We start from the raw sequence: 23,968 nt of genomic DNA on the forward strand, positions 1-23,968 counted from the left end.
ATCATGTCGTCTGCACACAGTGAAAGTTTCACTACCTTGTTGCCAATTTGGAAGTCTCTTTTTTCTTTTTGTTGTCTGATTGCTGAGGCTAGGCCTTCTAGTATCATGTTAAATAACAGTGGGGAGAGTGGACATCCCTGTCTTGTTCCTGACCATAGAGGAAAAGTTCTCAGCTTTTCCCCCATTGAGGATGATATTAGCTATGGATTTTTTTGTATACAGCTTTTATTATTTCAGGTATGTTCTCTCTAAACCTACTTTGTTCAGAGTTTTTATTAAGAATGGATGTTGTACTCTTTCTGCCCTCCTCAAATAAATAAAAAAATCTTAAAAAAAAAAGGGGGGGATACCTGGGTGGCTCAGTCAGTTAAGAATGGATGTTGTATTTTGTCAAATGCTTTTCCTGCATCTATTCAAATGATAACATATATATATATAGATAGATAGATAGATAGATAGATAGATATGTATTTTTTTTTAAGTAGGCTCCATGACCAGTGTGGAGCCCGGTGCAGGGCTCAAACCCATGACCCTGAGGTCAAGACCTAAGTGAGATCAAGAGTCGGACACCCAACCAACAGAGCCACCCTGGCACCCCTGAAATGATCATATGGTTCTTATTCTTTCTTTTATTAATATGGTGTATCACATTGATTGATTTGCAAGTATTGAACCACTCTTGCAACCCAAGAATAAATCCCACTTGATCACGGTGAATGATTCTTTTAATGTATTGTTGGTTTGGATCTGTATTATTGTTTTGATAATTTTTGCATCCATGTTCATCAGGGATATTGGCCTGTAGTTCTCTTTTTTAGTAGAGCCTTTATCTCATTCTGGTTATTAGGGTAATGCTGGCCTCTAGAATAAATTTGGAAATTTGCCTTCCTTTTCTTTCTTTCTTTTTTTTTTTTTTTGAATAGTTTGAGAAGAATAACCATTAACTCTTCTTTAAATGTTTGGTAGACTTTTATGAGCATGACTGACCCAGTTGGAAAAGCCCATGACTCTTGATCTCAGGGTTGTGGATTCAAGTCCTGCAGTGGGTATACAGATGACTAAAAAAATAAATAAATAAACTTTAAATGTTTGGTAGAATTTGCCTGTGAAGCCATCTGGCCCTGAATGTTTATTTTCCATCTGTATATCTTCTTTGGTAAAGTGTCTGTTCAACTCTTCTGCCTATCTTTAAATTGGATTGTTTGTTTTCTTATTGTTAAGTTTTAAGAGCCCTTTGTGTATTTTAGATACAAGTCTTTTATCAGATATGTGTGTTGTGAATATTTTCTCCAGGGGCTCCTGGGTGGCTCAATCAGTTAGGCAGCTGCCTTCGGCTCAGGTCATGATCTCAGGGTCCTGAAGAATAATTTCTTTTCCAAGCCTATCAGAATGAACTTGCATATATTTTTAGCCTTGCCCCAGGGTTATGTTAACTCTTTTCCATGCTCTATCACAGTATATTCTGAAGGGACCTGGGTCATGTGGACATCCCTTAGACTATCGCATTAGTCCATTTTACTGATGACATCATGTTAATTCAGCTGGAACAGGAAGAAGTGTCAAGTACATTGGGGCTTTGATAAGACACGTGCACTCCAAAGTGCAGGAAATAAGCCCTACAAAGCAAGGTCTTGCCACACAAAGTGTTCGGGGTCTAAGTAGCCTTGCTACTTGATTATGCTAGAACGACCCCTCCAGAGTAAAAGACAGGCCTCCATTCCAGAATCTGATTCCAAGGGACCCGGCAAATGATACGGGACCTCTTGTGGCAGGTCAGTCAACCCTAACACTGTAGGTAATATTCATCGAATGTTTACTTTTTTGTAATCCTTTTTCTTTAATCCCTATACCACAAAGGGGGACACTAAGGTACAGAATGGTTAATAACTTGTCTGACTTTACCCAGCAAGTGACAGAGCTGGGCTTTGAACCCTGACATTCTGTTTTCCAGAACTCACACTCTTAAATCATTATGCAATATTGCCTGTCCATATCCAAGGTTAAGACAGTGACAAAAACTGAGCCTGAGTCTTGGGTTTCCTGAATGCCAGGTTAGTGCCCTTTTCATTCATCTCCTCTCCATTTCCCCAGTTGTGGGTGAAGTTTTTCCTATTCTCCAATTAGGGCTGTGTTCTCCATCTGATGTAGTAGTTAAGAGCTTGTGCTGTGGTCTCAGACAGACCCGAGTCTCCGCCACTTCTCAGCAGTGTGTCATTGAGCAGATCACTCACATTCTTCAAGTTTTGGTTTCTTCACATGTAAGTCGGAATAATAACAATAGTATCTGTTTCATGGAGTTGATGTAAAGATTACATGATATAATATTTAATATGTACGGTAAAACCCTAGGACATAAGCTTCGATAATGTAGGTGGCCTTATCATTATTTCTGCCTGGCTTCTGGAGATCTAAGCTCTTTCTTCGCCTTGCTTTACCCTTAGTTTCGGCTTCTCATTCAGACTGGGGAAATTTGATTCCTGAGAGTTCATTTTAATCTGCTCACTCAAGCTCAAAACATTGACTAGCAAATGGAAAGAACACTGTGATTTGCCCTGGTGCAGAAACCATAGAGGGATTTCTTCGCATCTCATAGTTATTCAATATGTAGACACAACGATTGCATACGTGATTACATAAAATAGAGGACCGTTCATTTGTGCCTGAAGTATCATTATCACCATGTAATCAGGAAGACAGTTTTTCTTTGAAGGCAGTAGTTCTAATAGAGTTATCCCTCTTTTACAAATACACATACTTTATAACATCTCCTTTATTATCCTGAGATAAAATGCATTAGTACAATAAATCATTTACACATATAATAAACAATGAAAGCCCTAACTTCAATATAAAAGAGAAATGAAGGGAATGTATTTTATAATAAAATATGTATTTCAGGGGCTCCTGGGTGGCTTAATCAGTTGAGCATCTGACTCTTGATTTTGGCTCAGGTCATGATCTCAGGGTCGTGGGATCAAGCCCCATGTCAGGTTCTGTGCTCAGCACAGTCTGCTTGTCTCTCTCTCTCTCTCTCTGCTCCTCCCCTGCTCTCTCTCAAATGAATAAATAAAATCTTTAAAATATACATATCTCAATATATCAGTGCTCAGGCATGACTACATTACGGAACAAAGAGGCAGTTGGATGTTTGCAGCTGTCCCTAGAAACATGCGTGGCATTAGTAGCTATAAATGTGGACTGCTAGAGTTGTGTTGAAATGGTGACTTGAATGGTGAGAAAACTGTGACTATCAGTGATTTATTTTTTCTGAAATGATGAAAAATTTGCTGCAAAATTTTAAACAAACCAAAATACAGCCTTCTTTTCCTTTATCTGCAAGGTTGTGTTTCTAAGAAATTCGGTGTGTGTTAGAATTGGGAGGAAAAATGAAGGTAGGCTGTAGGCACAGGTAATTATGAATAGGTGGTTCACTGATATATCTGGAGAGACCTCAAAAGTTGTGAGGGACCCAGAATAATTCTTTGGAGTGGACAGCATCCTTGGCAACAGTGCTTCTAATCATTATAACATCTGAAGATTCTCCCTCAGAAGCCAAAATGTCCCCGGAGAAGTTCCACCTGCTTTGAGAGCCACAGCCATAAGAAAATGTCATTATTATGTATGGTTTTATTATACCAGGGCACTGGCACTCAAAACTTCCCCGAAATTTTTCTTCAATATAATAATTATTTTACACCTTCTATCACCATTTTACATGAGGAAACAAGCTCATAGAGATTAAGGCACTTGTCCCTGGTTGGCCTTACCCCACCTGCTTACTACACCCCCCACAGGGAATGCATTGGAAAAGTGTGCAGTCTCTGGCCCAGGGCTCAACAGTGAAATTGCTCACCTCCATCTCCTGGAAACCCCCTAAGTTCTGATTTCAAGGACTTTACTGAGCTGCTTTGCTGGTGGTATTTGCCTTTCCTCAGACCGTCTCTGAAGGCATCTGCCTCTGTCACCCTCCATGCTTCATTTCCATGGTCACTGGCTGCTGCTCAGGTCTTTTCCCTCAGCCTGGCTGAGATGGCAGAAGTGTCCTCCCCTGCCCCACGTTCTTTTACGAGGTCATAAAGCCTAGTTCCAGTTTCCTGAAGAATTTCAAGGGGGCAGTAACTGTTTTATTTGATTTGGTCATTGTTCCAGGCCACTCTCCCTGGGAGTCTGATGTGGGCACCCGGGACTGGCCTGGAAGGCTCTCCGTCACTCCTCACTTGATAGTGTCCTTCCCTGCCATATACCAATCATGCTTTCCTCTCCAAGTGAGTCCTTGGTTCAGTTGTTTGGGAACTTAGAAAGGGGGCCATTTTTTCAGCAGCTCCTTGAGGGGACCTCAGCTCTGGTTTCCTAATATTAACTTCATGTGGAATAGAATACAAAATATTCATGAATATTTGGGATAAAGCTCATGACTTAGAGAAATTCCTAGCTCCTAGATATTCTGTGTGTTCTCTATCCTTTCCCTTTCCCCTCCTCTTCTCCATCCCATCCTCGGACTATCGGAACTATACATTCACTTCCCTGTTTCAGGGATAAAAGCTAGAGCAGCATATCTTCTATATGTTATGTTAATCAGGTGTTCTGGTAACAATCTACTGATCTCCCCCAACCTTTATTCCCACCCCAAACATGTGTTCTCAGACAATGCCTTGCTTTGCCACTCATTCCAGGGTGACTTGCTCTGAGCCTCAGGGTGGGGTCTCACCTTATTTCATATTTATATCACACTGGTACCAAATATAGTACTGGCATTTAGTAAGTGCTCAATAAATATTAAACAAATGTATGAATGAGTGAATAAATGAAATTCTCACTCTTTTGAGGTCTGAAATGGAAAGTTTTACCTTACCATTAATTAAACACAAATTAAAATAAGGGATACCTACTACCACCATTTTGTTTGGCAAATAATTTTGAGAGCACAGAATACAGTCTTAGTATGGTAGAAGCAGGTGTGCCGGGTAAAGTACTGTGCAGGCACTCTACAGCACTCAGCAGCCCTGGGTTGGGAGAAAGAGCAGCAGGCTGATATTCATAGTAAGACTGTACCTTGGGGCTGCACTGCTGAGGGACAGTTTGGCCACATGTACCAATAACATTTTCATACTCATGAGTCAGTAATCTATCCTAGAGAAATGATTAGATACACATTAAAAATTTATTGATGGTAACATTATTTATAATGAGAAAACTTGGAAACAAGTATATAAAATATGGTACTGGTTAAGTTAATTATAGCATGTCCATAGAATGGGTGATTATAGAATTATAAACTAATATCTTCAAAGAACATTTATTGACATAGGAAAAGATTCCATAATGTATGAAAAATATAGGAACTACAAAACATGGCCGAAACAAAACTTAAAAGGCAGAAATGAGTAGGAAAACATCTTGTTTTCATGGATTGGTACATATAATATTGTTAAAATGTCAATACTACCAAAATTGATAGAGATTTAATACAATCCCTATCAAAATGTCAGTGGCATTTTTTTTTTGCAGAAATAGAAAAATCACTGCACAATTCATACAGAATCTCAAGGGACACCAAATAGCTGAAATAATTTGAACAAAGAACAAAGTTGGAGGTCTCACACTACTGATTTCAAAACTTACTACAAAGCTGCATTAATCAAAACAGGTTGGGGCCAGCATAAAGACAGACATGTAGACCAATGGAATAGAATAGAGAGCCTATAAATAAACCCTATCATATGTGGTCATATGATTTTCAACAAGGGTGTCAACACTATTAAATGAGGAAAGGACAAACTTTTCAACAAATGGAGATAGGAAAACTGAATATCCGCACGTCAAAGAATGAAGTTGGATCTCTACCTCACACTTTATACAAAAATCAACTCAAAATAGACCAAAGACCTAAATGAAGAGCTAAAACTAATAAACTCTTAGAAGAAAGCATAGGGGGAAAGCCTCATGATATTGGATTTGGCAGATATAAAACCAAAAGTACAGGCAACAAAGGTGAAAATGAATAAGTTAGACTACATCAAAATTGAAAACATCCATCCATCATAGGACACAATCAGCAGAGTATCCAGTATATATTTAGAACTCCTAAAACTCAACAACAACCAGAAAAACAAATAACTCAATTTAAAAATGGGCAAAGGACTTCAATAGACATTTCTCCAAAGAAGATATACAAATAGCCAACAAGCAGATGTGAATATCACTGATCATTAAAGAAATGCAAACCAATGCCCCAATGAGGTAGCACCTCACACCCACTGGGATGGGTATAAGAAAGAAAGAAAGAAAGAAAGAAAGAAAGAAAGAAAGAAAGAAAGAAAGAAAAAGAAAACAAGTGCTGGTAGGATGTGGTGAAATTGGAACCCTTGTCCATTGCTGGTGGGAATGTAAAATGGTGCAACTGCTTTAAGAAAAAAAATATAATGGGGGCACCTGGGTGGCTCAGTTGGTTAAGTGCCTGCCTTTGGCTCAGGTCATGATCTCAGGGTCCTGGGATTGAGCCCCCTCATTGGGCTCCCTGCTCAGTGCGGAGTCTGGTTCTCCCTCTGCTACCCACCCCCATTCTCTCTCTCTCTCTCTCTCAAATAAATAAATAAAATCTTTAAAAAAAAAGAAAATGTGGTATATACATATGATGAAATATTATTCAACCTTAAAAGGAAGATAATTCTGATATATGCCACAACATGGATGACTCTTGAGGACATTGCATTAAGTGAGCTATGTCAGTCACAAAAAGGACAAATACAGTATGATTCCATGTATAAAGGTACACGGAATAGTCAAATTCATAGGGTAGAATGGAGGTTGCTAGGGCCTGAAGGAAGAGAAGTATGGGAAGTTATTATTCAATGAATCAGATTTGCAATTTGAAAAGAGTTCTGGAGGTTGTCTGCACAATGTGAATATACTTATCATTACTGAACTAATCACTTAAAAATATTAAGATGGTAAATTTTATGTATATAAAATATTTTACCACTATTAAAATAATTTTTAAAAGATTTTATTTATTTCTTTGAGAGAGAGTAAATGAGAGGGAGCACAAACTGAGGGTGGGGGGAGAGGCAGAGGGAGAAGCAGACTCCCCACCGAGCAGGGAGCCCGATGCGGGGCTTGATCCAAGGACCCTGGGATCATGATGTGAGCCACAGGCAGATGCTTACCCATCTGAGCCACCCAGGTGCCCCAAATTAAATTTTTAATGAAAATTTAAACATAAAAAATAAAAAGATTAATTGTGTATATATGGAATTATTTCAATTTAAAAATACATGAAAATATAGATGAACAAATATATGAATATATAGAGAGAACATATACTGTATATTATATATTACTATATAGAGAGCTAGAGAGGAAAAAAACTGAAAATAAATACACCAAATTTTAGCAGTGATTCTCTGTGTGTCAGTTGAAATAAGAACGATTTCTATTTCCCTCATACTTGCTCTGTATTTTTCAATTTTTTACAATGAATATACCCAACATATCTTTTAAATCAGAAAAATATTTAAAAATAGAAATAGTACTCTTGATCACCGGGGTGACTCAGTCAAGTGTCCAACTCTTGATCTCAGCTCAGGTCTTCATCTTGGGGTTGTGAGTTCAAGCCCCACACTGGGCTCTACACTGGACATGGAGCCTACTTAAAAAATAAAATACAAGCAAACAAAAAACCCAATAGATACAGTTCTCTTAAAAATTAAACACTTGTTTGGTAAAACCCATGGTAACTTTTTTAAACAGGTGAGACTGGTAAAGATCAGGAAAATATATTAGAAACATTCATGACAAGATTAATATCCACAAAACATAAAAAGCTATGACAAATCAATAAAAAAAATAAACTTCCCCAAAGAAATACAGGCCTTTTGCTTATAAATAATCAATTCACAGAAGAAAATAAGTAAAAATGGTGCATGAATAGAGGCTTATTGTCATTAGCAACCAAGGAAATATAACTATAGCAATAAAATATCCTAATTAATCTGGGTGGCAAAAATTAAAACAATGGATAACATCAACTCTCAGTGGATATTCAAAAATAAGGGCACTGTTCCACTGTATTGGTGGGCCTACACAATGGCTAAGCGTTTTTGGAAATCAAAGAGGCATTTATGTATCAAATTTTAAAATTCACATGTACTTTGACCAAAGTTTTATTTCTAAGAACCCATTCTAAAGAAGTGCTCTCACATTCACAAAGAAGTGTGGGTGTATACTCATTGCTTTTGCATTTTGGAATAACAAAATGCCTAGAAATAATCTAAATGTCATAAATGAGTTAATAAATTACGGTAATTTGTACTGTGTAATAGTATCCTGTAGTTACAAATGAACCTCGTAGGTCTCCAGGTATTAACCTGCAAAGAATCTTGAAGACATAAGGGAAAGAAAATCATTATAAAAGTAAAAAAACATTTGGGGTGCCTGGGTGGCTCAGTCAGTAAGGTTTCTGCCTTCGGCTCAGGTCATGATCCCAGAGTCCTGGGATGGAGCCCCGCATTGGGCTCCCTGATCAGAGATAAGTCTGCCTCTCCCTCTCCCTCTGCCCTTCCCCCTGTTCTTGCTCTCTCTCTTGCTCTCTCTCTCTCTCAAATAATAAATTTTTTAAAATCTTTAAAAAGAAAAAAAGAAAAAAACATTTGAATGTGTATACATATATACAAGTACATATATAACATTCAAACCTAACTGTTTAAAGAGGTTTTCTCTGGGGAGGAAAGAAGGACTTGAAGGTAGATGAAGAGCGATTTTTGTATTTTGTTCTGTATATTTCCCTATTGTTTGCATTTACAATGAGAATGTGTTCATGTAATATTTGTGAAAAGATTTTTACCGATTTTTAAAAAAGATTTTATTTATTTATTTGACAGAGAGAGAGAGACAGCCAGCGAGAGAGGGAACACAAGCAGGGAGAGTGGGAGAGGAAGAAGCAGGGCTCCCAGCAGAGAAGCCTGATGCGGGGCTCGATCCCAGGACTCTGGGATCACGCCCTGAGCGGAAGGCAGACACTTAATGATTGAGCCACCCAGGCGCCTCAGGATTTTTACCAATAAGTAAAGACAAAAACATTTTAGGTAATAAAGATGTTTTTTATTTTTTAAGATTTTATTTATTTATTTGAGAGAATGAGAGAAGGAGAGAGAGAGAAAACACAAGGGGGGGGTGTCAGAGGGAGAAGCAGACTCCCCGCGGAGCAGAGAGCCCAATGTGGGACTAGATCCTGGGATTCCAGGATCATGCCCTGACCCAAAGGCAGTCGCTTGACCAAATGAGCCACCCAGGTAGCCCTGAAGATGTTTTTTAAATCAAAGAAAGCAATTGTTTGGTTTTAGCAGGGAAGATTAGATTTTTCAAAGCAATAATCTTTTCTTTCTTTTTTTTTTTAAGTTTATTTATTTATTTAAGTAATCTCTACACCCAACGTGGGGCGGGAACTCAGGACCCTGAGACCAAGAGCTGCATGCTCTTCTGACGGGGCCAGCCAGGTGCCCCTAGAGCAATAATCTTTTCTAAAGTCAGAGTTCTGCAGACGATGAAGTCTGATAATATAATGCTTCACTTACTATAATTCTCATCAGTTCATACTGTTTTCTCAGCCATTTCAACATGCAAAAGTTTTTAGCGATCGCGAAGTTGATGGCACTTAGTACTCAAGGCACATGTTCTATAAAAATGCGATACAGTTTTAATGGTGTGAGATATATCAGTTTGGATACTGTCAGCTGCCGATAACCTAATTAAAGTTTACTTAAAACAGTGCTTCTAAGTGTCCCATAGGTATTTGGGCAAAATGGTCCCACCCATGGGAGGATGTTTATCTCCAGGCACCAAATGCTACCACCTCCACCCAGTCATTGAATAAATAAAAACTGCCCACCCCACCAGCACCTCCACATTTCCAAATCGTTGTGCAATACAGCTTCTGACTAAGGGCTACTAGCTTCCATAGTGAGGACATTTATTATTGTCATGAAACAAGAAGCTTGAGACATGGTGGTTCCAAGGCTGAAGCAGTAGCTCAAAGATGTTATGAAGAACCCAAGATCTTTCCATCTTTTTGAACTCTGCTATCTACAATATGTCGATTTCTCACCCTCAGGCTAGCTTCTCATGGTAACAAGATGATTGTTTTACCTTCAGGACTAATGCTCTCAAACAACTGTGTCCATAGACAAGAAAAGGACAATTTTTTCATGGGTCCCATTTTAAAAGGAGAATAAATCTTTATCAAAGATCCCTCGATAGACTTCCCAGCCAGTCCTGTAACCAGGACTGGGGACTTGCCTATGCCCTCCCTACCTAGAGAGGAGAGGGGGAGAGTGCTCTCTGGTAGCTGCAGCTTTTATAAAGGGGGGCAGCCTTGGTGGCCAGAGTGAATGGCACTGGTATTTTAATGTCTTCATATCTGATTGATGTGAAAGATTGTCTTCTAGTCAAGAAAAGATGAATGTTCCAATGAAGGCATCGTACTGCATTTTGTTCTGGAAAAGACAAACGTTCCAATGACTTAGTGCTTTTTATTCTCTTATATCATCATACTCAACTTCCATTTTTTATGATCTTTATAATCAGCTGGATTCAACAAGAGCTTCAGAAGGAGACAGCATGAGAACTAAATGACTGGGGTTCCTGGAAGCCGCACTACTGTGTCTCCTCTGGCTTTACTTTTTCTCTCAGGCGGCTGAGCTGAAGTTGGTATAGGTAGTATAGCACAGTGGCTCTGGTTTATGCCTTCTGGAATATTCCTAGCTCTGCCAAATGGCAGCAATTTGGTTAAGTTTCTTCATCTACAGGCACTGAAAAAAAAATCTCTGCCTTCATGGAGCTTGCATTTTAACCTAGGGATACAAACGATATTATAAAACAGATTTAAGGTAGGTACCATGTTAGAAGATGATTGCTATAGAAAAAAAATAGAGTAAGGGAGACCTAGTATATTGGGAGGATGAGGGCAGGCTGTGGTATTGCAGGATGGTCAAGGGTAGTCATCCTGAGAAGGCGGCATGTGGGCTAAGATTTGAAGAAGTAAGAGTGAGCCATGCGGACGTATGGGTGAAGAGTATTCCAAACAGAGGAACAGCGAGTCCTAAGGTGGAAGTACTAGGACGAGAGAATGACTGGTGTTTGCATGAAAATCAAGGATGTTAACGGTGGCTGGTGAAGTGATTAAAAGAGAGAATAGTAGGAGATAAGGTCATAAAAGTGAGGAGAGCACAGATGATGCAGAACCTAGTTGGTCATTATTAGGGCTTTAGCTTTTTATTCTGAGCATGATGGGGAGACAGGGAGGATTTTGAATAGAGGCGAGACATTATCTGACAGACTTTTTTTTTTAAAGATTTTATTTATTTATTTGACAGAGAGAGACAGCCAGCGAGAGAGGGAACACAAGCAGGGGGAATGGGAGAGGAAGAAGCAGGCTCATAGCAGAGGAGCCTGATGTGGGGCTCGATCCCATAACGCTGGGATCACGCCCCGAGCCGAAGGCAGACGCTTAATGACTGCGTCACCCAGTCGCCCCTATCTGACAGATTTTTAAAAGAACCCCCTGATTACTTTTCACGTGCTGAGAATGGAGGATGGAAGCAGGCAGATCTGTTAGGGATCCACGGTAGTCATCTGGGCACGACAAGATGGTTCGGGCTAGTGTGCTGGCAGTGGAGGAGGTAAGAAGTGGCCAAACGCTGCACATATTTTGAGGGTAGAATTGGTAGAGTGTGATGGTAGACAGGGTATGTGATCCAGGGCTTGGAGTTGCCATCAACTGAGACAGGCAAGACTGTGGGTAGAGGAGGTGGGGCGTAGAATGTCTGAAGTTTTATTTTTAGGTAAAGTTTGAAATGCCTGTAAGACATTCAAGAAGAGATGTCAAGTAAGCTGTTTGCTATATGAGCCTATAGTTTTATCGATAGGTCTTGACTTGGCATACACTGTATGTCAAAGCCTTTAATTCAACGCCTGGAAAGTGATAAATGCTCAATACTGTTAACAACAATGATAATGATAATTTTCATCACTCATCCCTGAGGGCACTCTGACTCCCAACTTAGCCACCCTATACCTTTAATTTAGCTAAAATAAAGTTAGGTTTCCACTATTCCATCTTGATTTTTATTTATAGCACAAACAAAATACTCCAACATTAGAACAAAGTTTAAAAAGAAATAAAAACCTCATAATCTCACTAACTATACTGTTTTTATTTTTCCATGGGTTTGTCTTTTGTCTTATTTTGAAAACAATTTAAAATAGTTGCATCATCACATATATATACACATGTATCCTGGTTACTTTAGTAATGTTATTCCATAAGTTATTTTTCAAGTTGCTACATAGTTTCCATATTTATAATTTTTAGTGGTTACAAAAGAAGCCATATTTACTTATGCCTTTTGCTCATTGGACTGTTAATCTAGCAGTCTTGTAATTAGGGCTGCAACCTCGTGCACTTACGATTTTTTTTCCTCCTAGGATATATTGCCAAGAACAGAATTACCGGGTCAAAGGGTATGAACATTTTTATGACTCTCAATATATAATACCAAATGGTGAAAGTGTTGTACCCAATTTACAATGGCAAAGGTTGGAGTTTGTTCATAAGAAAAAAGAAACTAAAATCAAGCACATGAAACTAGAGTCATTTATAAAACAGATTTCCTAACTCCATTTTTACGGAAGTCTACCCACACTTGTTTTTAGCCAGACTACGCAGGCTCAGCTCATTTATCCAGCCTCCTTGGTCTCTATGTTACACTTAAATTTTAGCCTGAGTTAGGACCTGCTTGCTGCTAGGTACGGTGAATGCTCTGGTATAATCTTTTTGTTGCTTATACTGAGAATTGACTTTAAAAATAATTTTATAATTAAAGACTCATATTTTCCTCTTTATATCCTTACTCTCTTGTTTAAATGTTCTAGTTTTATGCCTGACTCCAGCTCTTTTAATGCAGCCAGGGATAATCAATGATTTAATCTGGCCCCACCCCCACTGGCCTGGTTTAGGTTCGCTATTCAGAGACATTTAAGAGGCAGAATTAAGTGGCCTTGGTGATTAGCTGAATAGCTAATGCCCTTCCTCTTAAAGGGTGAAGAGAAGCAGGAGTGGGGAATACTGAAGTGAAAACCAGGCAAGCTGACTCAGACTGGGTTGGTTATGCCTTCAAGGTAACATGCAAGGGCTGGAGCAGTAAAAGCTAGTATATCACTTTATTCGCCACAATAATGTGGCTTAACAAACCACACCAAAACTCAGTGGTTCAGTCTCCAATCATGTTCTTCCTCTTCCTGTCTCTTATTTTCCCTTTTCTTCCTTCCCTGAATAATTTGGTCCTGAAGCTATTGGGTAGGGCTGGGCAAGATAACATCCATGTCTGGCTGAGTAGGGGGCAGCTATGGCTGCCAGAGCAGACTCTGACCAAGGCGAGGGCTGGAGCGTGAACAGGGTAAAGAAGGCGTCAGCTTGGGTATGGCATCCCAAGCATTCAAATCCTGAGTAGCGTCAGAGAACATCTGCATGGGGGAGGAGGTGGCAGAGATGGGGGATTGGCTACATACAGAGGGGTTCATAAAATAGTTATATTGAGGATAATGGGAGAATGGTTTGTTGCTCTTGGAAAAAAGAGGCACAAATATAGAAAGGAAAAAAACTAGAATTAATCCTGTGCTACTGGTTTGGAGTGGGAAGTATCATGTTGAACTCATGGTTTTCAATATACTGTATATATTATATATACTGGAATGAATTCTATTCAGTTATATATATTTCATTGACTAATACTATTATATGCATATATATTCCAGAATTAGTAGTAATGGTTGCGCAACATAATGAATATACTAAAAGCCACTGAATTGTATACTTTAAAATGGTGAATTTCATGTTATATGTATTATATCTCAATAAAAAAAAGTATGTGTATATATTAGTAGGTAAATGAGAGAGAGAAATACAGATGTAAATGTGTCCGTATATACATACATACATGCACATTGCCCAGCTCTGTCCACTGAAAGAAATGCAGTGACCCCAATAGCAATGAGCATGCCCAGTGACAAGATTCTGATCTTAAAATATGCTCTATTAAAAAGAATCAGGACTGCTTCAAAGAATGGTGTTTTCTAGGTCTGGCATAAGAAAAGGACAAGATGATCTCAGGATATCTTATTGTGTCAGAAAGTAAAGAAGTAGTCAGAGAATGCTGGAAGTAGTCAAAAGATGCAGAACCAGCTTGATGGGGCCCCCATTGACCAAATCTGGAGGAATTTAGATTCAAAATAAACAATGAAAATAAGAGATAACAGTCTCTTAAATAAAATACAAAACCATGCATCTATACTGATCTAAATCATTGACTAAAGTAGAAGTTTGCTGAGGAATAGGGCATTTACAGAGTATCCACAAAATACTTGTGGAGAAGCTTGGCGGACACCACTTTAATCAAGCATGAAGCGAACATCATTTGTAATGAGACAAATTGAAGTCAGGTGCCACTGAACAAGATGAGGTAGGAAAGAAACAGCATCATCTCTGTGATGTTCCTGCCAAAAGGGGAGGAGGGCATACGCACAGAAGGAGGCCTGGTGGGGAGTATCAAAAGCCAGGTGTGGTGAAGAATGCAACTCCACAGAGGAAAGGCCTGATGCCCTAACTGGGCAAGGAGAGCATCCACTTACGGGGGTGGCCTGGTTTGGGGCATCAGAGTGCAAGAAAGTTAAGAGGAGTGGCCTGAAGTGGGATGTTGGAGCCCAAGTGGGCTGAGGTGGTTGTCCATGCAGGGGGTGTGGGAGGAAGGGCCTGAATGGGTAAGGGGGGCTTATGTGTTTAGGAGGGGCCTGGACCAAGGTATTGGAGCCCAAAAAAAGTGTCTGCATGGAGAGGAGGCCTTGTGTGGGGCATCAGAGCCAAACAGGAGGAGCAATAATTAGACCTAGGCATTTTATATACAAACTGCAGAAAACCAAAGACAAAGAGAAAATCTTGAAGAAGCCAGAGGGCAAAAAAATCACCTTACCAAAAAATTACAGTGAACTTGTCATCAGAAACCATGTCAGCAGGAGTAGAATGGAGTGAAATATTTAAAATGTTGGGGGGAAAAAAAAAACCAAAACCCTACCAACCTAACGAATATCGTGAATAACATAGTGATAGTTTCCAGTGAAATTATCCTTGGAAAGTGATGGAGACATAAAGTTTTTCACAAACAAACAAAAACTGAGGGAATTCATTGCAAGCAGAACTAACCCGCAAGAAATGTTAAAAGACATTTTTCAGGCAAAAGGAAAATTATATAGGTCAAAAATTTAGATTTCCATAAAGAAAGGAAGAGCACTGGAGAAGGAATAAATGACAGTAAAATAAAATCTTTTATTTTTCTCAGTCTTTTAAAAAATTTTTTTTTAAGAAACGGGGAAGGGCAGAGGCTCAGAGAGAAAGGGGGAGAGAGAGACGGGGTGAGAGAGAATCCTGAGCAGGCTCCAGGCCCAGCCCAGAGCCTGACGTGGGGCTCGATCTCAGGACTCTGAGATTATGACCTCTGACCCGAAATCAAGAGTCAGTCATTCAACTGACTGAGCCACCCAGGCACCCCTATATTTCTTAGTTTTAACTGATTTTAAAAAATAACTATTTGTTTAAAGCAATCATAGTAACAGGGTACTGAGTGCTTAGAGCATATGGACAAGTGAAATGAATGACAGAAATATCCGAAGGGACAAGAGGGAAGAATTGGGAATATTCTGTTATAAGGTATCTGTACCATATGTGAAACCGAGTAGTGTGATTTGAAAGTGTACGAGTAGTGTGATTTGAAAGTATACTTGTATTAGTTAAAAATGTATATTGTAATTTTTAGGGCAGCCGCTAACATTATTTTTGAAGAGTGAATTGATACGTTATGACAAAAGATAAAATGGAATCATAAAATGTTCCATTAGGACCATAGAAAGCAGAAAAGAAAAAAAAAACTGAATGCAACAAGTAGAAAACCAAAAGATAAGAGGAGCAGGACATCTGCCCAAGTGTCAGAGATTACGCTGAGTGAAGAGGGCATCCATGCATGAGGGTGACCCAGAAGGGGTTTTTGGCGGGGGGTGGGGGGTAAAGTAGGGTATGGAGGGTATCAACACAGGGAAAGGGCTAGCAGCGATGGAAGATTGGCTGTGTAAAGGGAAACTTTATTAGATAAGTAAATATATTAAAGATAATGTGAACCAGGTTTCTTGGTGTCAAAAAGAAATTATGTGGGGTACCTGGGTGGCTTAGTCAGTTAAGCCATGGGCTCTTGGTTTCAGCTCAGGTCATGATTTCAGGGGTTGTGAGATGGAGCCCCGTGTTGGGCTCTGTGCTGTGTGTGGAACCTTCTTAAGATTCTCTCTCCTTGGGGCACCTGGGTAGTGCAGTCGTTAAGCGTCTGCCTTCCGCTCAGGGCGGGATCCCGGCGTTCTGGGATCGAGCCCCACATCAGGCTCCTCTGCTATGAGCCTGCTTCTTCCTCTCCCACTCCCCCTGCTTGTGTTCCCTCTCTCGCTGGCTGTCTCTCTCTGTCAAATAAATAAAATCTTTAAAAATAAATAAATAAATGAATAAATAAATAAATAAAATAAAATAAATAAAAAAATCTTTAAAAAAAAAAAAAGATTCTCCTTCTCCCTCTGCCTCTCCCCCTGCCACATGTTTGCATGTGCTCTCTCTCTCTCTTAAAAAGATTTTTAGAAAAGAAAATATAAATATGGAAAGGGAGAAAACTAAGATGAAATTTCTAGAATTGGCAGTATCAGTATGAATTCATGGATTTCAATAAATACAGATAGGTATCTAAATACATATGGATGTAGGGGCACCTGGGTGCCTCAGTCGGTTAAGCGTCTGCCTTTGGCTCAGGTCATGACCCTGGGGTCCTGGGATTGAGCCCCACGTCAGGCTTCCTGCTTGGTGGGGAGCCTGCTTCTCCCTCTCCCTCTGCCTGCTGCTCCACCTGCTTGTGCTTTCTCTCTCTGTCAGATAAATAAGTAAAATCTTGAAAGAAGGAAGGAAAGAAGGAAGAAAGATGTAAATGTGTGGAGGTCTCAGTTTGTAGGTATGTATATATATATCCGTATATTCCCTTGCTCTGTCTTGCTGAGAGGACCTAGAAGCAATACCCACCAGCAATGAGCACACCTAGGGCACAGGTACTGAGTTCTCAATCCCGTTCTCCACTCAAAGAACCAGAGTCCCCTGAAGAAATGGCTGACTGGACGGCTGGTGCAAAGGAAAGAAAAGATGAGCCTGGACTCTATTATGTTAGAAAGCAAGGACATGTTCGAAGAATGATGGAGTCATGTCAGAAAGACACAGAAACCAGTATCAATGAGCTTCAATGGGCCAAATGGGAAAAATTAAGCATTGGGTTAGAAGCCATTAAATAAAATGGGAACTATGAGTTCATCTTATAAATAAATGAATAAACCGAAAATTTGACAAGGAGTTGGAAATTGACATAGTTTCAAAAAACTGGTACAAAGTGGTTGTTACAGAGGGGGAATAGAAAACTTCGCAGTGGAGAAATCAGTGGACGTCACTTTTTGTCAAGTGACCAAAGCGACTATCATCAATAATAAGGGAACTCTGTGCCGCAAGCATGCAGCATTATTTCAGACGCATTCCGGCCAAAGATGCATCACCGAACGTATTACCGAGGAAACATCCGAGAAACAGAGTTTGAGGGAAATTCCACAAAATAACTCTCCTGGAATTTTCAAAAGTGTCACAGTTATGAAAATTCGAGCAAGACTAAGGAACCATTTCAGGCTAAAGGAGACTAATGAGACCTGACACTAAATGAAAACACACGACTGTGAAATGGATCCTTTGGCAATAAAGACCATTATCAGGACAACTGAGAGTGTCTAAGGATTAGATGGTGATAATGAACCAGTAGAATTTCCTCATTTTTTTTTTCAAACAGAGGGGTACAGCCCGTTTCTCTCTTTTTTAAAAAAAGATTTTATTTATTTATTTGACAGGGAGAGAGTTCATGAGCAGATAGAGAGGCAGAGGGAGAGGGAGAAGCTGACTCCCTGCTGAGCAGGGAGCCTGACTCGGGGCTCTGGGCTTGATCCCAGGACCCTGAGATCATGACCTGAGCTGAAGGCAGACGCTCAACCAACTGAGCCGGCCCCTAATTTCTTCGTTTTGATAGTTGTATTATGGTTATGTAGAATACTTGTCTGTAAGAAATACACACCTAAGTATTAGGGGGCCAGTGATGGGGCATTATGTTAGCACCTTACTCTCTAATGATTCAGGGGGGAAATTCTTTGTACTGTACTTGCAAGTTTATTGTAAGTTTCAGATTGTCTAAAAATAATCTATGTGAAAAAAAAAACAAGTAGAAAAGTTTATGTCATTGTATATGTGTAAGCAGAGAAAGAACTATAAAGTTACACATTAAGCTATTAACTGTGGTTAATTTTGGGAGGGAATTATGCATTGGAATATGAGTGAAGAGGGACCGTTAAGATGTTACTCTATAATCTTCTGTATTTGTAACTTCCAACAATAAAAAGTCCAGCCATACTTCTGAAGAAAAAGGACCTCACTTGAAAGGACTGAACTCTGAAGAGCCACCAGTCGTAAATATACTTTTTTTTTTTTTAAAGATTTTATTTATTTATTTGACAGAGATAGAGACAGCCAGTGAGAGAGGGAACACAAGTAAATATACTTTTGGCACTCTGAGGCACCCAGACTGATGATTTTAAAAGATTTTTAAGAATAATTTTCTATATTAACTTCCACTGTAGAACTAGATACAACACAGGTTTGAACTTCATGAGTCCACTTAAACACAGGTTTTTTCCCATAAATACAGAATGGGGGCACTGGGCTGGCTCAGTCAGAGGAGCCTGCGACTCTTGATTTCAGGATCCGGAGTTCGAGCCTCACATGGGCTGCAGGGATTACCTAAATAAATACATGCATACATGCGGTACGGTGCTGTAAATCTATTTTCTCCTTCTTATGATTTTCTTAATGACATTTGCTTTTCTCCTGCTTACTTTATTGTAAGAATACAGTAGGTAATACATAGAACAGAGAAAAATATGTGTTAACCTATTGTTTATCTTATCAGTCAGGATTCTGATCAACAGTAGGCTATTAGTAATTAAGTTTGGGGGGAGTCAAAAGTTATATGTAGGGGGGCGCCTGGGTGGCACAGCGGTTAAGCGTCTGCCTTCGGCTCAGGGCGTGATCCCGGTGTTATGGGATCGAGCCCCACATCAGGCTCCTCCGCTGGGAGCCTGCTTCTTCCTCTTCCACTCCCCCTGCTTGTGTTCCCTCTCTCGCTGGCTGTCTCTATCTCTGTCGAATAAATAAATAAAATCTTTAAAAAAAAAAAAGTTATATGTAGGTTTTTGACTATGTGGGGAGTCCATGCCGGTAACTCCCGCACTGTTCAAAGGTCAACTCTATAGCAGTTTGCTTCTGTCTGTAGACTGTGTTTTGAAAGAGTCAGCCAGCCTTATCATAGCTAAGCTTAGCTGCCAATTTGGTTTTTTGTTTACTTTTTATAACCGTTCCTTCATAGATGTTTGGGAAATTTTAAGTACTTGGTTCAACAGAACTTGCTTGTATTGTGTTCACATGACCAGAGGCGTAAAGCAATCAGCACATAGTTAACAAAGAAACAAAAAGGCCTGAGTACACTATTGGGAGGGGCTTATATACTAAGTATAAATAAAAGCCTGAACTCGGTTCATAACTCCTGATGAGTTCACAAGAATTTAATAACTGTGGAGGGAAGGGTTTTACACTGAACTTTACATTAATGCTAGACTAGAATTTAAGTTGCCCTCAGTTGTACCAAGTAGACACTATAAATGTAAAGAAAAAAAAAAGGAAGAGGAAGAGGGAATTTAAAAGCATATACAGTGTTTTCTATCAAACCACAAAGTTATGCAATTACCATTTGTTTCTGTTTTTTTTTTTAAGATTTATTTATTTGAAAGAGAGAGAGAGAGAGAAAACGAGCACACAAGCAGGGGGGCAGGGTGGGGGGGGGAGAGGAAGAAGCGGACTCCCTGCTTAGCACGCTGCGATCAAGGCCCTAGCCGAAGGCAGAGGCTTAACCACCTGAGCCGCCCAGGGGCTCCTGTTTTTTGTTTCTTGTTTTTCAGAAGTCAAAGAGAGTGTGTAGGCAAGGTTCTTGGATGACATAGGTAAAGAAATTTGTTCTCGGAAGTTTTTACCGTCACGTGCTGCACGTGTGTGAATGTTAGATGACTCACCATACTAGTGAGAATGCAGTACTCTAAGCCATCCCGGGACCTCGCTTCTGGCCCTGTTTTTCCACTGACCTACAGTCACTGCCACATAACATTTAACATTGATAAACACAGCAACAAATATATACATTTAGGGAAACTCTACAACGTGGGAGGCACCTGATGATGAAGGAAACTTGGGGTTTGGGAGCCATTTAGTTTCTGACTTTTTTTTTAAACACGAAATTAGGTTTTAGGCTTCTTTTGCAATGCCCAGAGTACCTAGTGCAGCGTTTGGCTCCCAAAAGTACTTGTTGACTTTAGAAAAACTTACTCTGACATGTGTCCTTAGAGACCTATTTCCCCGTCTTGATTCCCTGAGGCTGGAGTAAAAATAGAACATGACCAAAATGTGTTGCAGAAACAAACTTCTGGAAATATGCAATACTGGGTCATGCTTTTTTACCCTTTCTACCAATAACCGCAGTACAGCTACATACACAGAATTGCAATTTCACCTCATTTAAGTTTTACTAATATCCTGGAAACAAAGATCAGTGTAGACACCTAGTTTTACAGTATCGGAATCTAAGAGTTCTTTCTCTCTCCATTAGTAGTGCTTTCTCACACACAAAAATACTCCAGAGAGTCCACGATTTGACTTTCACGTCTACTAATATTAATAAATACAAGTTTTCAAAAGATGCAGGGCTTGAACTCATGACCCTGAGATCAAGAGTCAGATGCTTAACCGACTGTGCCACCCAGGTGTCCCTCGAAAGACTTTAAAGAATAGTTCTCTGTATTCTCTCCAATAAAATCTTATGTATAGTCTTGCACCGATTTAGAGAATATTTTAATTATATTCACTATTCAAAGATCTATTTCTTTAAAGGTTTGAGTTAAATGTCATTTTCTTCAGAATAGGCCAAAGGACCAGTTATTATTATTATTTTTTTTTCTTTTTAAGCCACCAGTATTTCTATTTCTGTAGCATGATGGTGGAGACGGGGCTCTGGTGCCCGCTGCCTTGTTGTGGGGCTTCATGTCACTACTCATTCACTTCTTGTGAATTCAACTTCCTCAGTTGTGCCTCAGTTTCCTTATTTCTAGAAGAGTGCTAGTTAAATCGATCCTTATAAAGTGATTGTGAGGATTATATTATATAATGCTTAGCACAGCATCCCTGACACAAATGAATCCTATGAAAATGTGTGTCTAACGCTGTAGTCAACTTGGACTACGGCGCAGGGGAAAATGGATCCAGATTCCTAAGAGTTTGAACTCTTTTTTTTAAAAAAGATTTTATTTACTTATTTGACAGAGAGAGAGACAGCCAGCGAGAGAGGGAACACAAGCAGGGGGAGTGGGAGAGGAAGAAGCAGGCTCCTAGCGGAGGAGCCCGATGTGGGGCTCGATCCCATAACGCCGGGATCACGCCCTGAGCCGAAGGCAGACGCTCAACCGCTGTGCCACCCAGGCGCCCCTAAGAGTTTGAACTCTTAAACCAGCTGGCACTGGGATAATTAGGTGATAAGCTAAGAGCTAACATCTCTCTGTTCAGAATGAATTCAGAGTAGGGAGACATTTTTGTGAGTGAAGTCCTTGGAGGGATTTTATGGGAGAGTAGAGTTTGCACTGAGCTTTAAAGAATGAGAAATAATAAGAACTTGGAAACTTTTGTAAAACAGAAGCAACTTGTAGCAAACTTTTTTTTTTTTGGTATTTGAGGATTTCTTGGGAATCACTCATATCTAACTATTTTGATGATTTTGTTTATGTGAAATATTTATATTTGTTTAAAATGCTTAATTTCTTTATAAATGATAACACTTATAATCTAATGAGAAAATCCAATTAAATAGTAAGTACTTAATTGCAGTTCATTCAGAGCTGAAGAACAAGCTAGTGTACTAGCTACTAATAACTTCTCTGCATGGATTTGCCTCTCTTCATCCATCCTAATGGAAAACGTGGATCTGTCATACAGCTTAAGAAGGTATAACTGATCTGCTAGTACCAGGCTTCGCATCAGAATTACAGGTGTTCCGAATCCATGAAGACATTGTTAGAGAGTTCTGTTTAGCGTTCAGTAGGCAGTAACATACTATGAACCTTCACTGCATATGATAATTTTAGAAAGAGACGTAGGAACCCAAAGCTGAAAAAGACCCTGTGTAACCATTTAGGCTGACTTCAGCCTTTTCTGTGTTTTTTTTTTTGATTAAAAAAAAATTTTTTTTAAGTCATCTCTACCCCCAACATGGGGGCTCAAACTCACAACCCCGAGATCAAGAGTCACATGTTCCACCGACTGAGCCCACCAGGCGCCCCTACTCTGTGTTTAAATTAGGAAACGGAGTCAGATTTTCCCAAGGACCTAAGTAATGAGGGAGGCACATTAATTCTTCCAGGCCCCTCTGGGGTACCATGTGATGTTGTTGCCTTCTTAATCATCAAATTGCCTACAAAGTGGGAAAATAACGTCCCCAAATGGGATTCCTAGGATTAGGCCTATTACAAGTTGAGAAGCAGGGAAAGCATATCGTCACAACCTCTGTCAAAAAGCTCTAGCTTTTTTTAAAAACACATTTTTCCTATTTAAGTTCCCCAGTGAGTTCATAACAGCTTCCAGAACCATCCCATTACTAAGCCTTTCTACCACTGTGAATACTACTCAGTCTTCTGACTCTGTTCCCCTCCAAGCTGTGCTCTATGCTTCACACTTTTGGCTCATCAAAAACCCTGGTCCCATTCCTTTAGGGTCTTACTGCACAACAGTTACTTAATTTAATAAAATTATTGTACTGGGGAATCCACAATTGCCTCCCTGCCTCCCTCAGTATTTTACTGAAAAGCCTGTCTATTGCTAGGAGCGTTCAGAACATTGAAGACCAAGAACACTCTGTTCTTGAGAAATGCTTTTCCAAACGTCGACTCTGATAAGGTATTTCACCCCCAGCAAATCATGGGGGTAACAATCATTTTTATAAAGTACCCATAACGAGATGGAGAAAAGAACAACCTCGGCAAAATTTAGATCTGTTAAAATGTATTTGTGGCTTAGAAATCTATTGTTAATTTGCACAACGTGTTCTGATGACAGAACGACTTCCTAAATTTGAACTTGAAGTTGACATAAAGGGAAGCAATCCGACACCTCTGTTGCAATCAGCCTATTTTCAACAGTCAGGAAAACAAACTCAAATAAAACTTATCTCTGAGTTTTTGGTAGGGTAAAGCTGAAGGGATGGTTTCCCTTTTCCTTACCTGGGCTTTTAAAGCTCGATGAGGACATTTTTTGGGAGTTGCGTCCTTTTGTTATAATGAACGTGGCAGGCAGATAGGATTCACGGAGATGCCTCAATGTCTGAAAATTTGCAGTTTCTGATAAAAGCTGGAAATTCCTATTCTAAATGGAGTCTTGGTAAACAGCCCCGATACATGTTTACTAAATTGGTTTAATTACTGCTGATTCTCACATTCTGCCTTTGAGTTGAATCCTAAATATTTGACGGGGTTAGCACGTGGGATTCCCAGGCAACAAATAAAAAAGCTATCTTTGCAAATCTCCCCACCACTTAAAAAAACAGTAATAAACATTTTGAATTTACAGAAAGCACTTGTTTCAACAAATTGGGCTGTTGTCTCAAATGGGAGGAAGCTTTTTGCTAATTGGATGTCTTGGCATTATCACTTTTATGATGAAAAATGG

This window comes from Ursus arctos, unplaced genomic scaffold (assembly GCF_023065955.2).
Source record: "Ursus arctos isolate Adak ecotype North America unplaced genomic scaffold, UrsArc2.0 scaffold_23, whole genome shotgun sequence".
NCBI lineage: Eukaryota > Metazoa > Chordata > Mammalia > Carnivora > Ursidae > Ursus > Ursus arctos.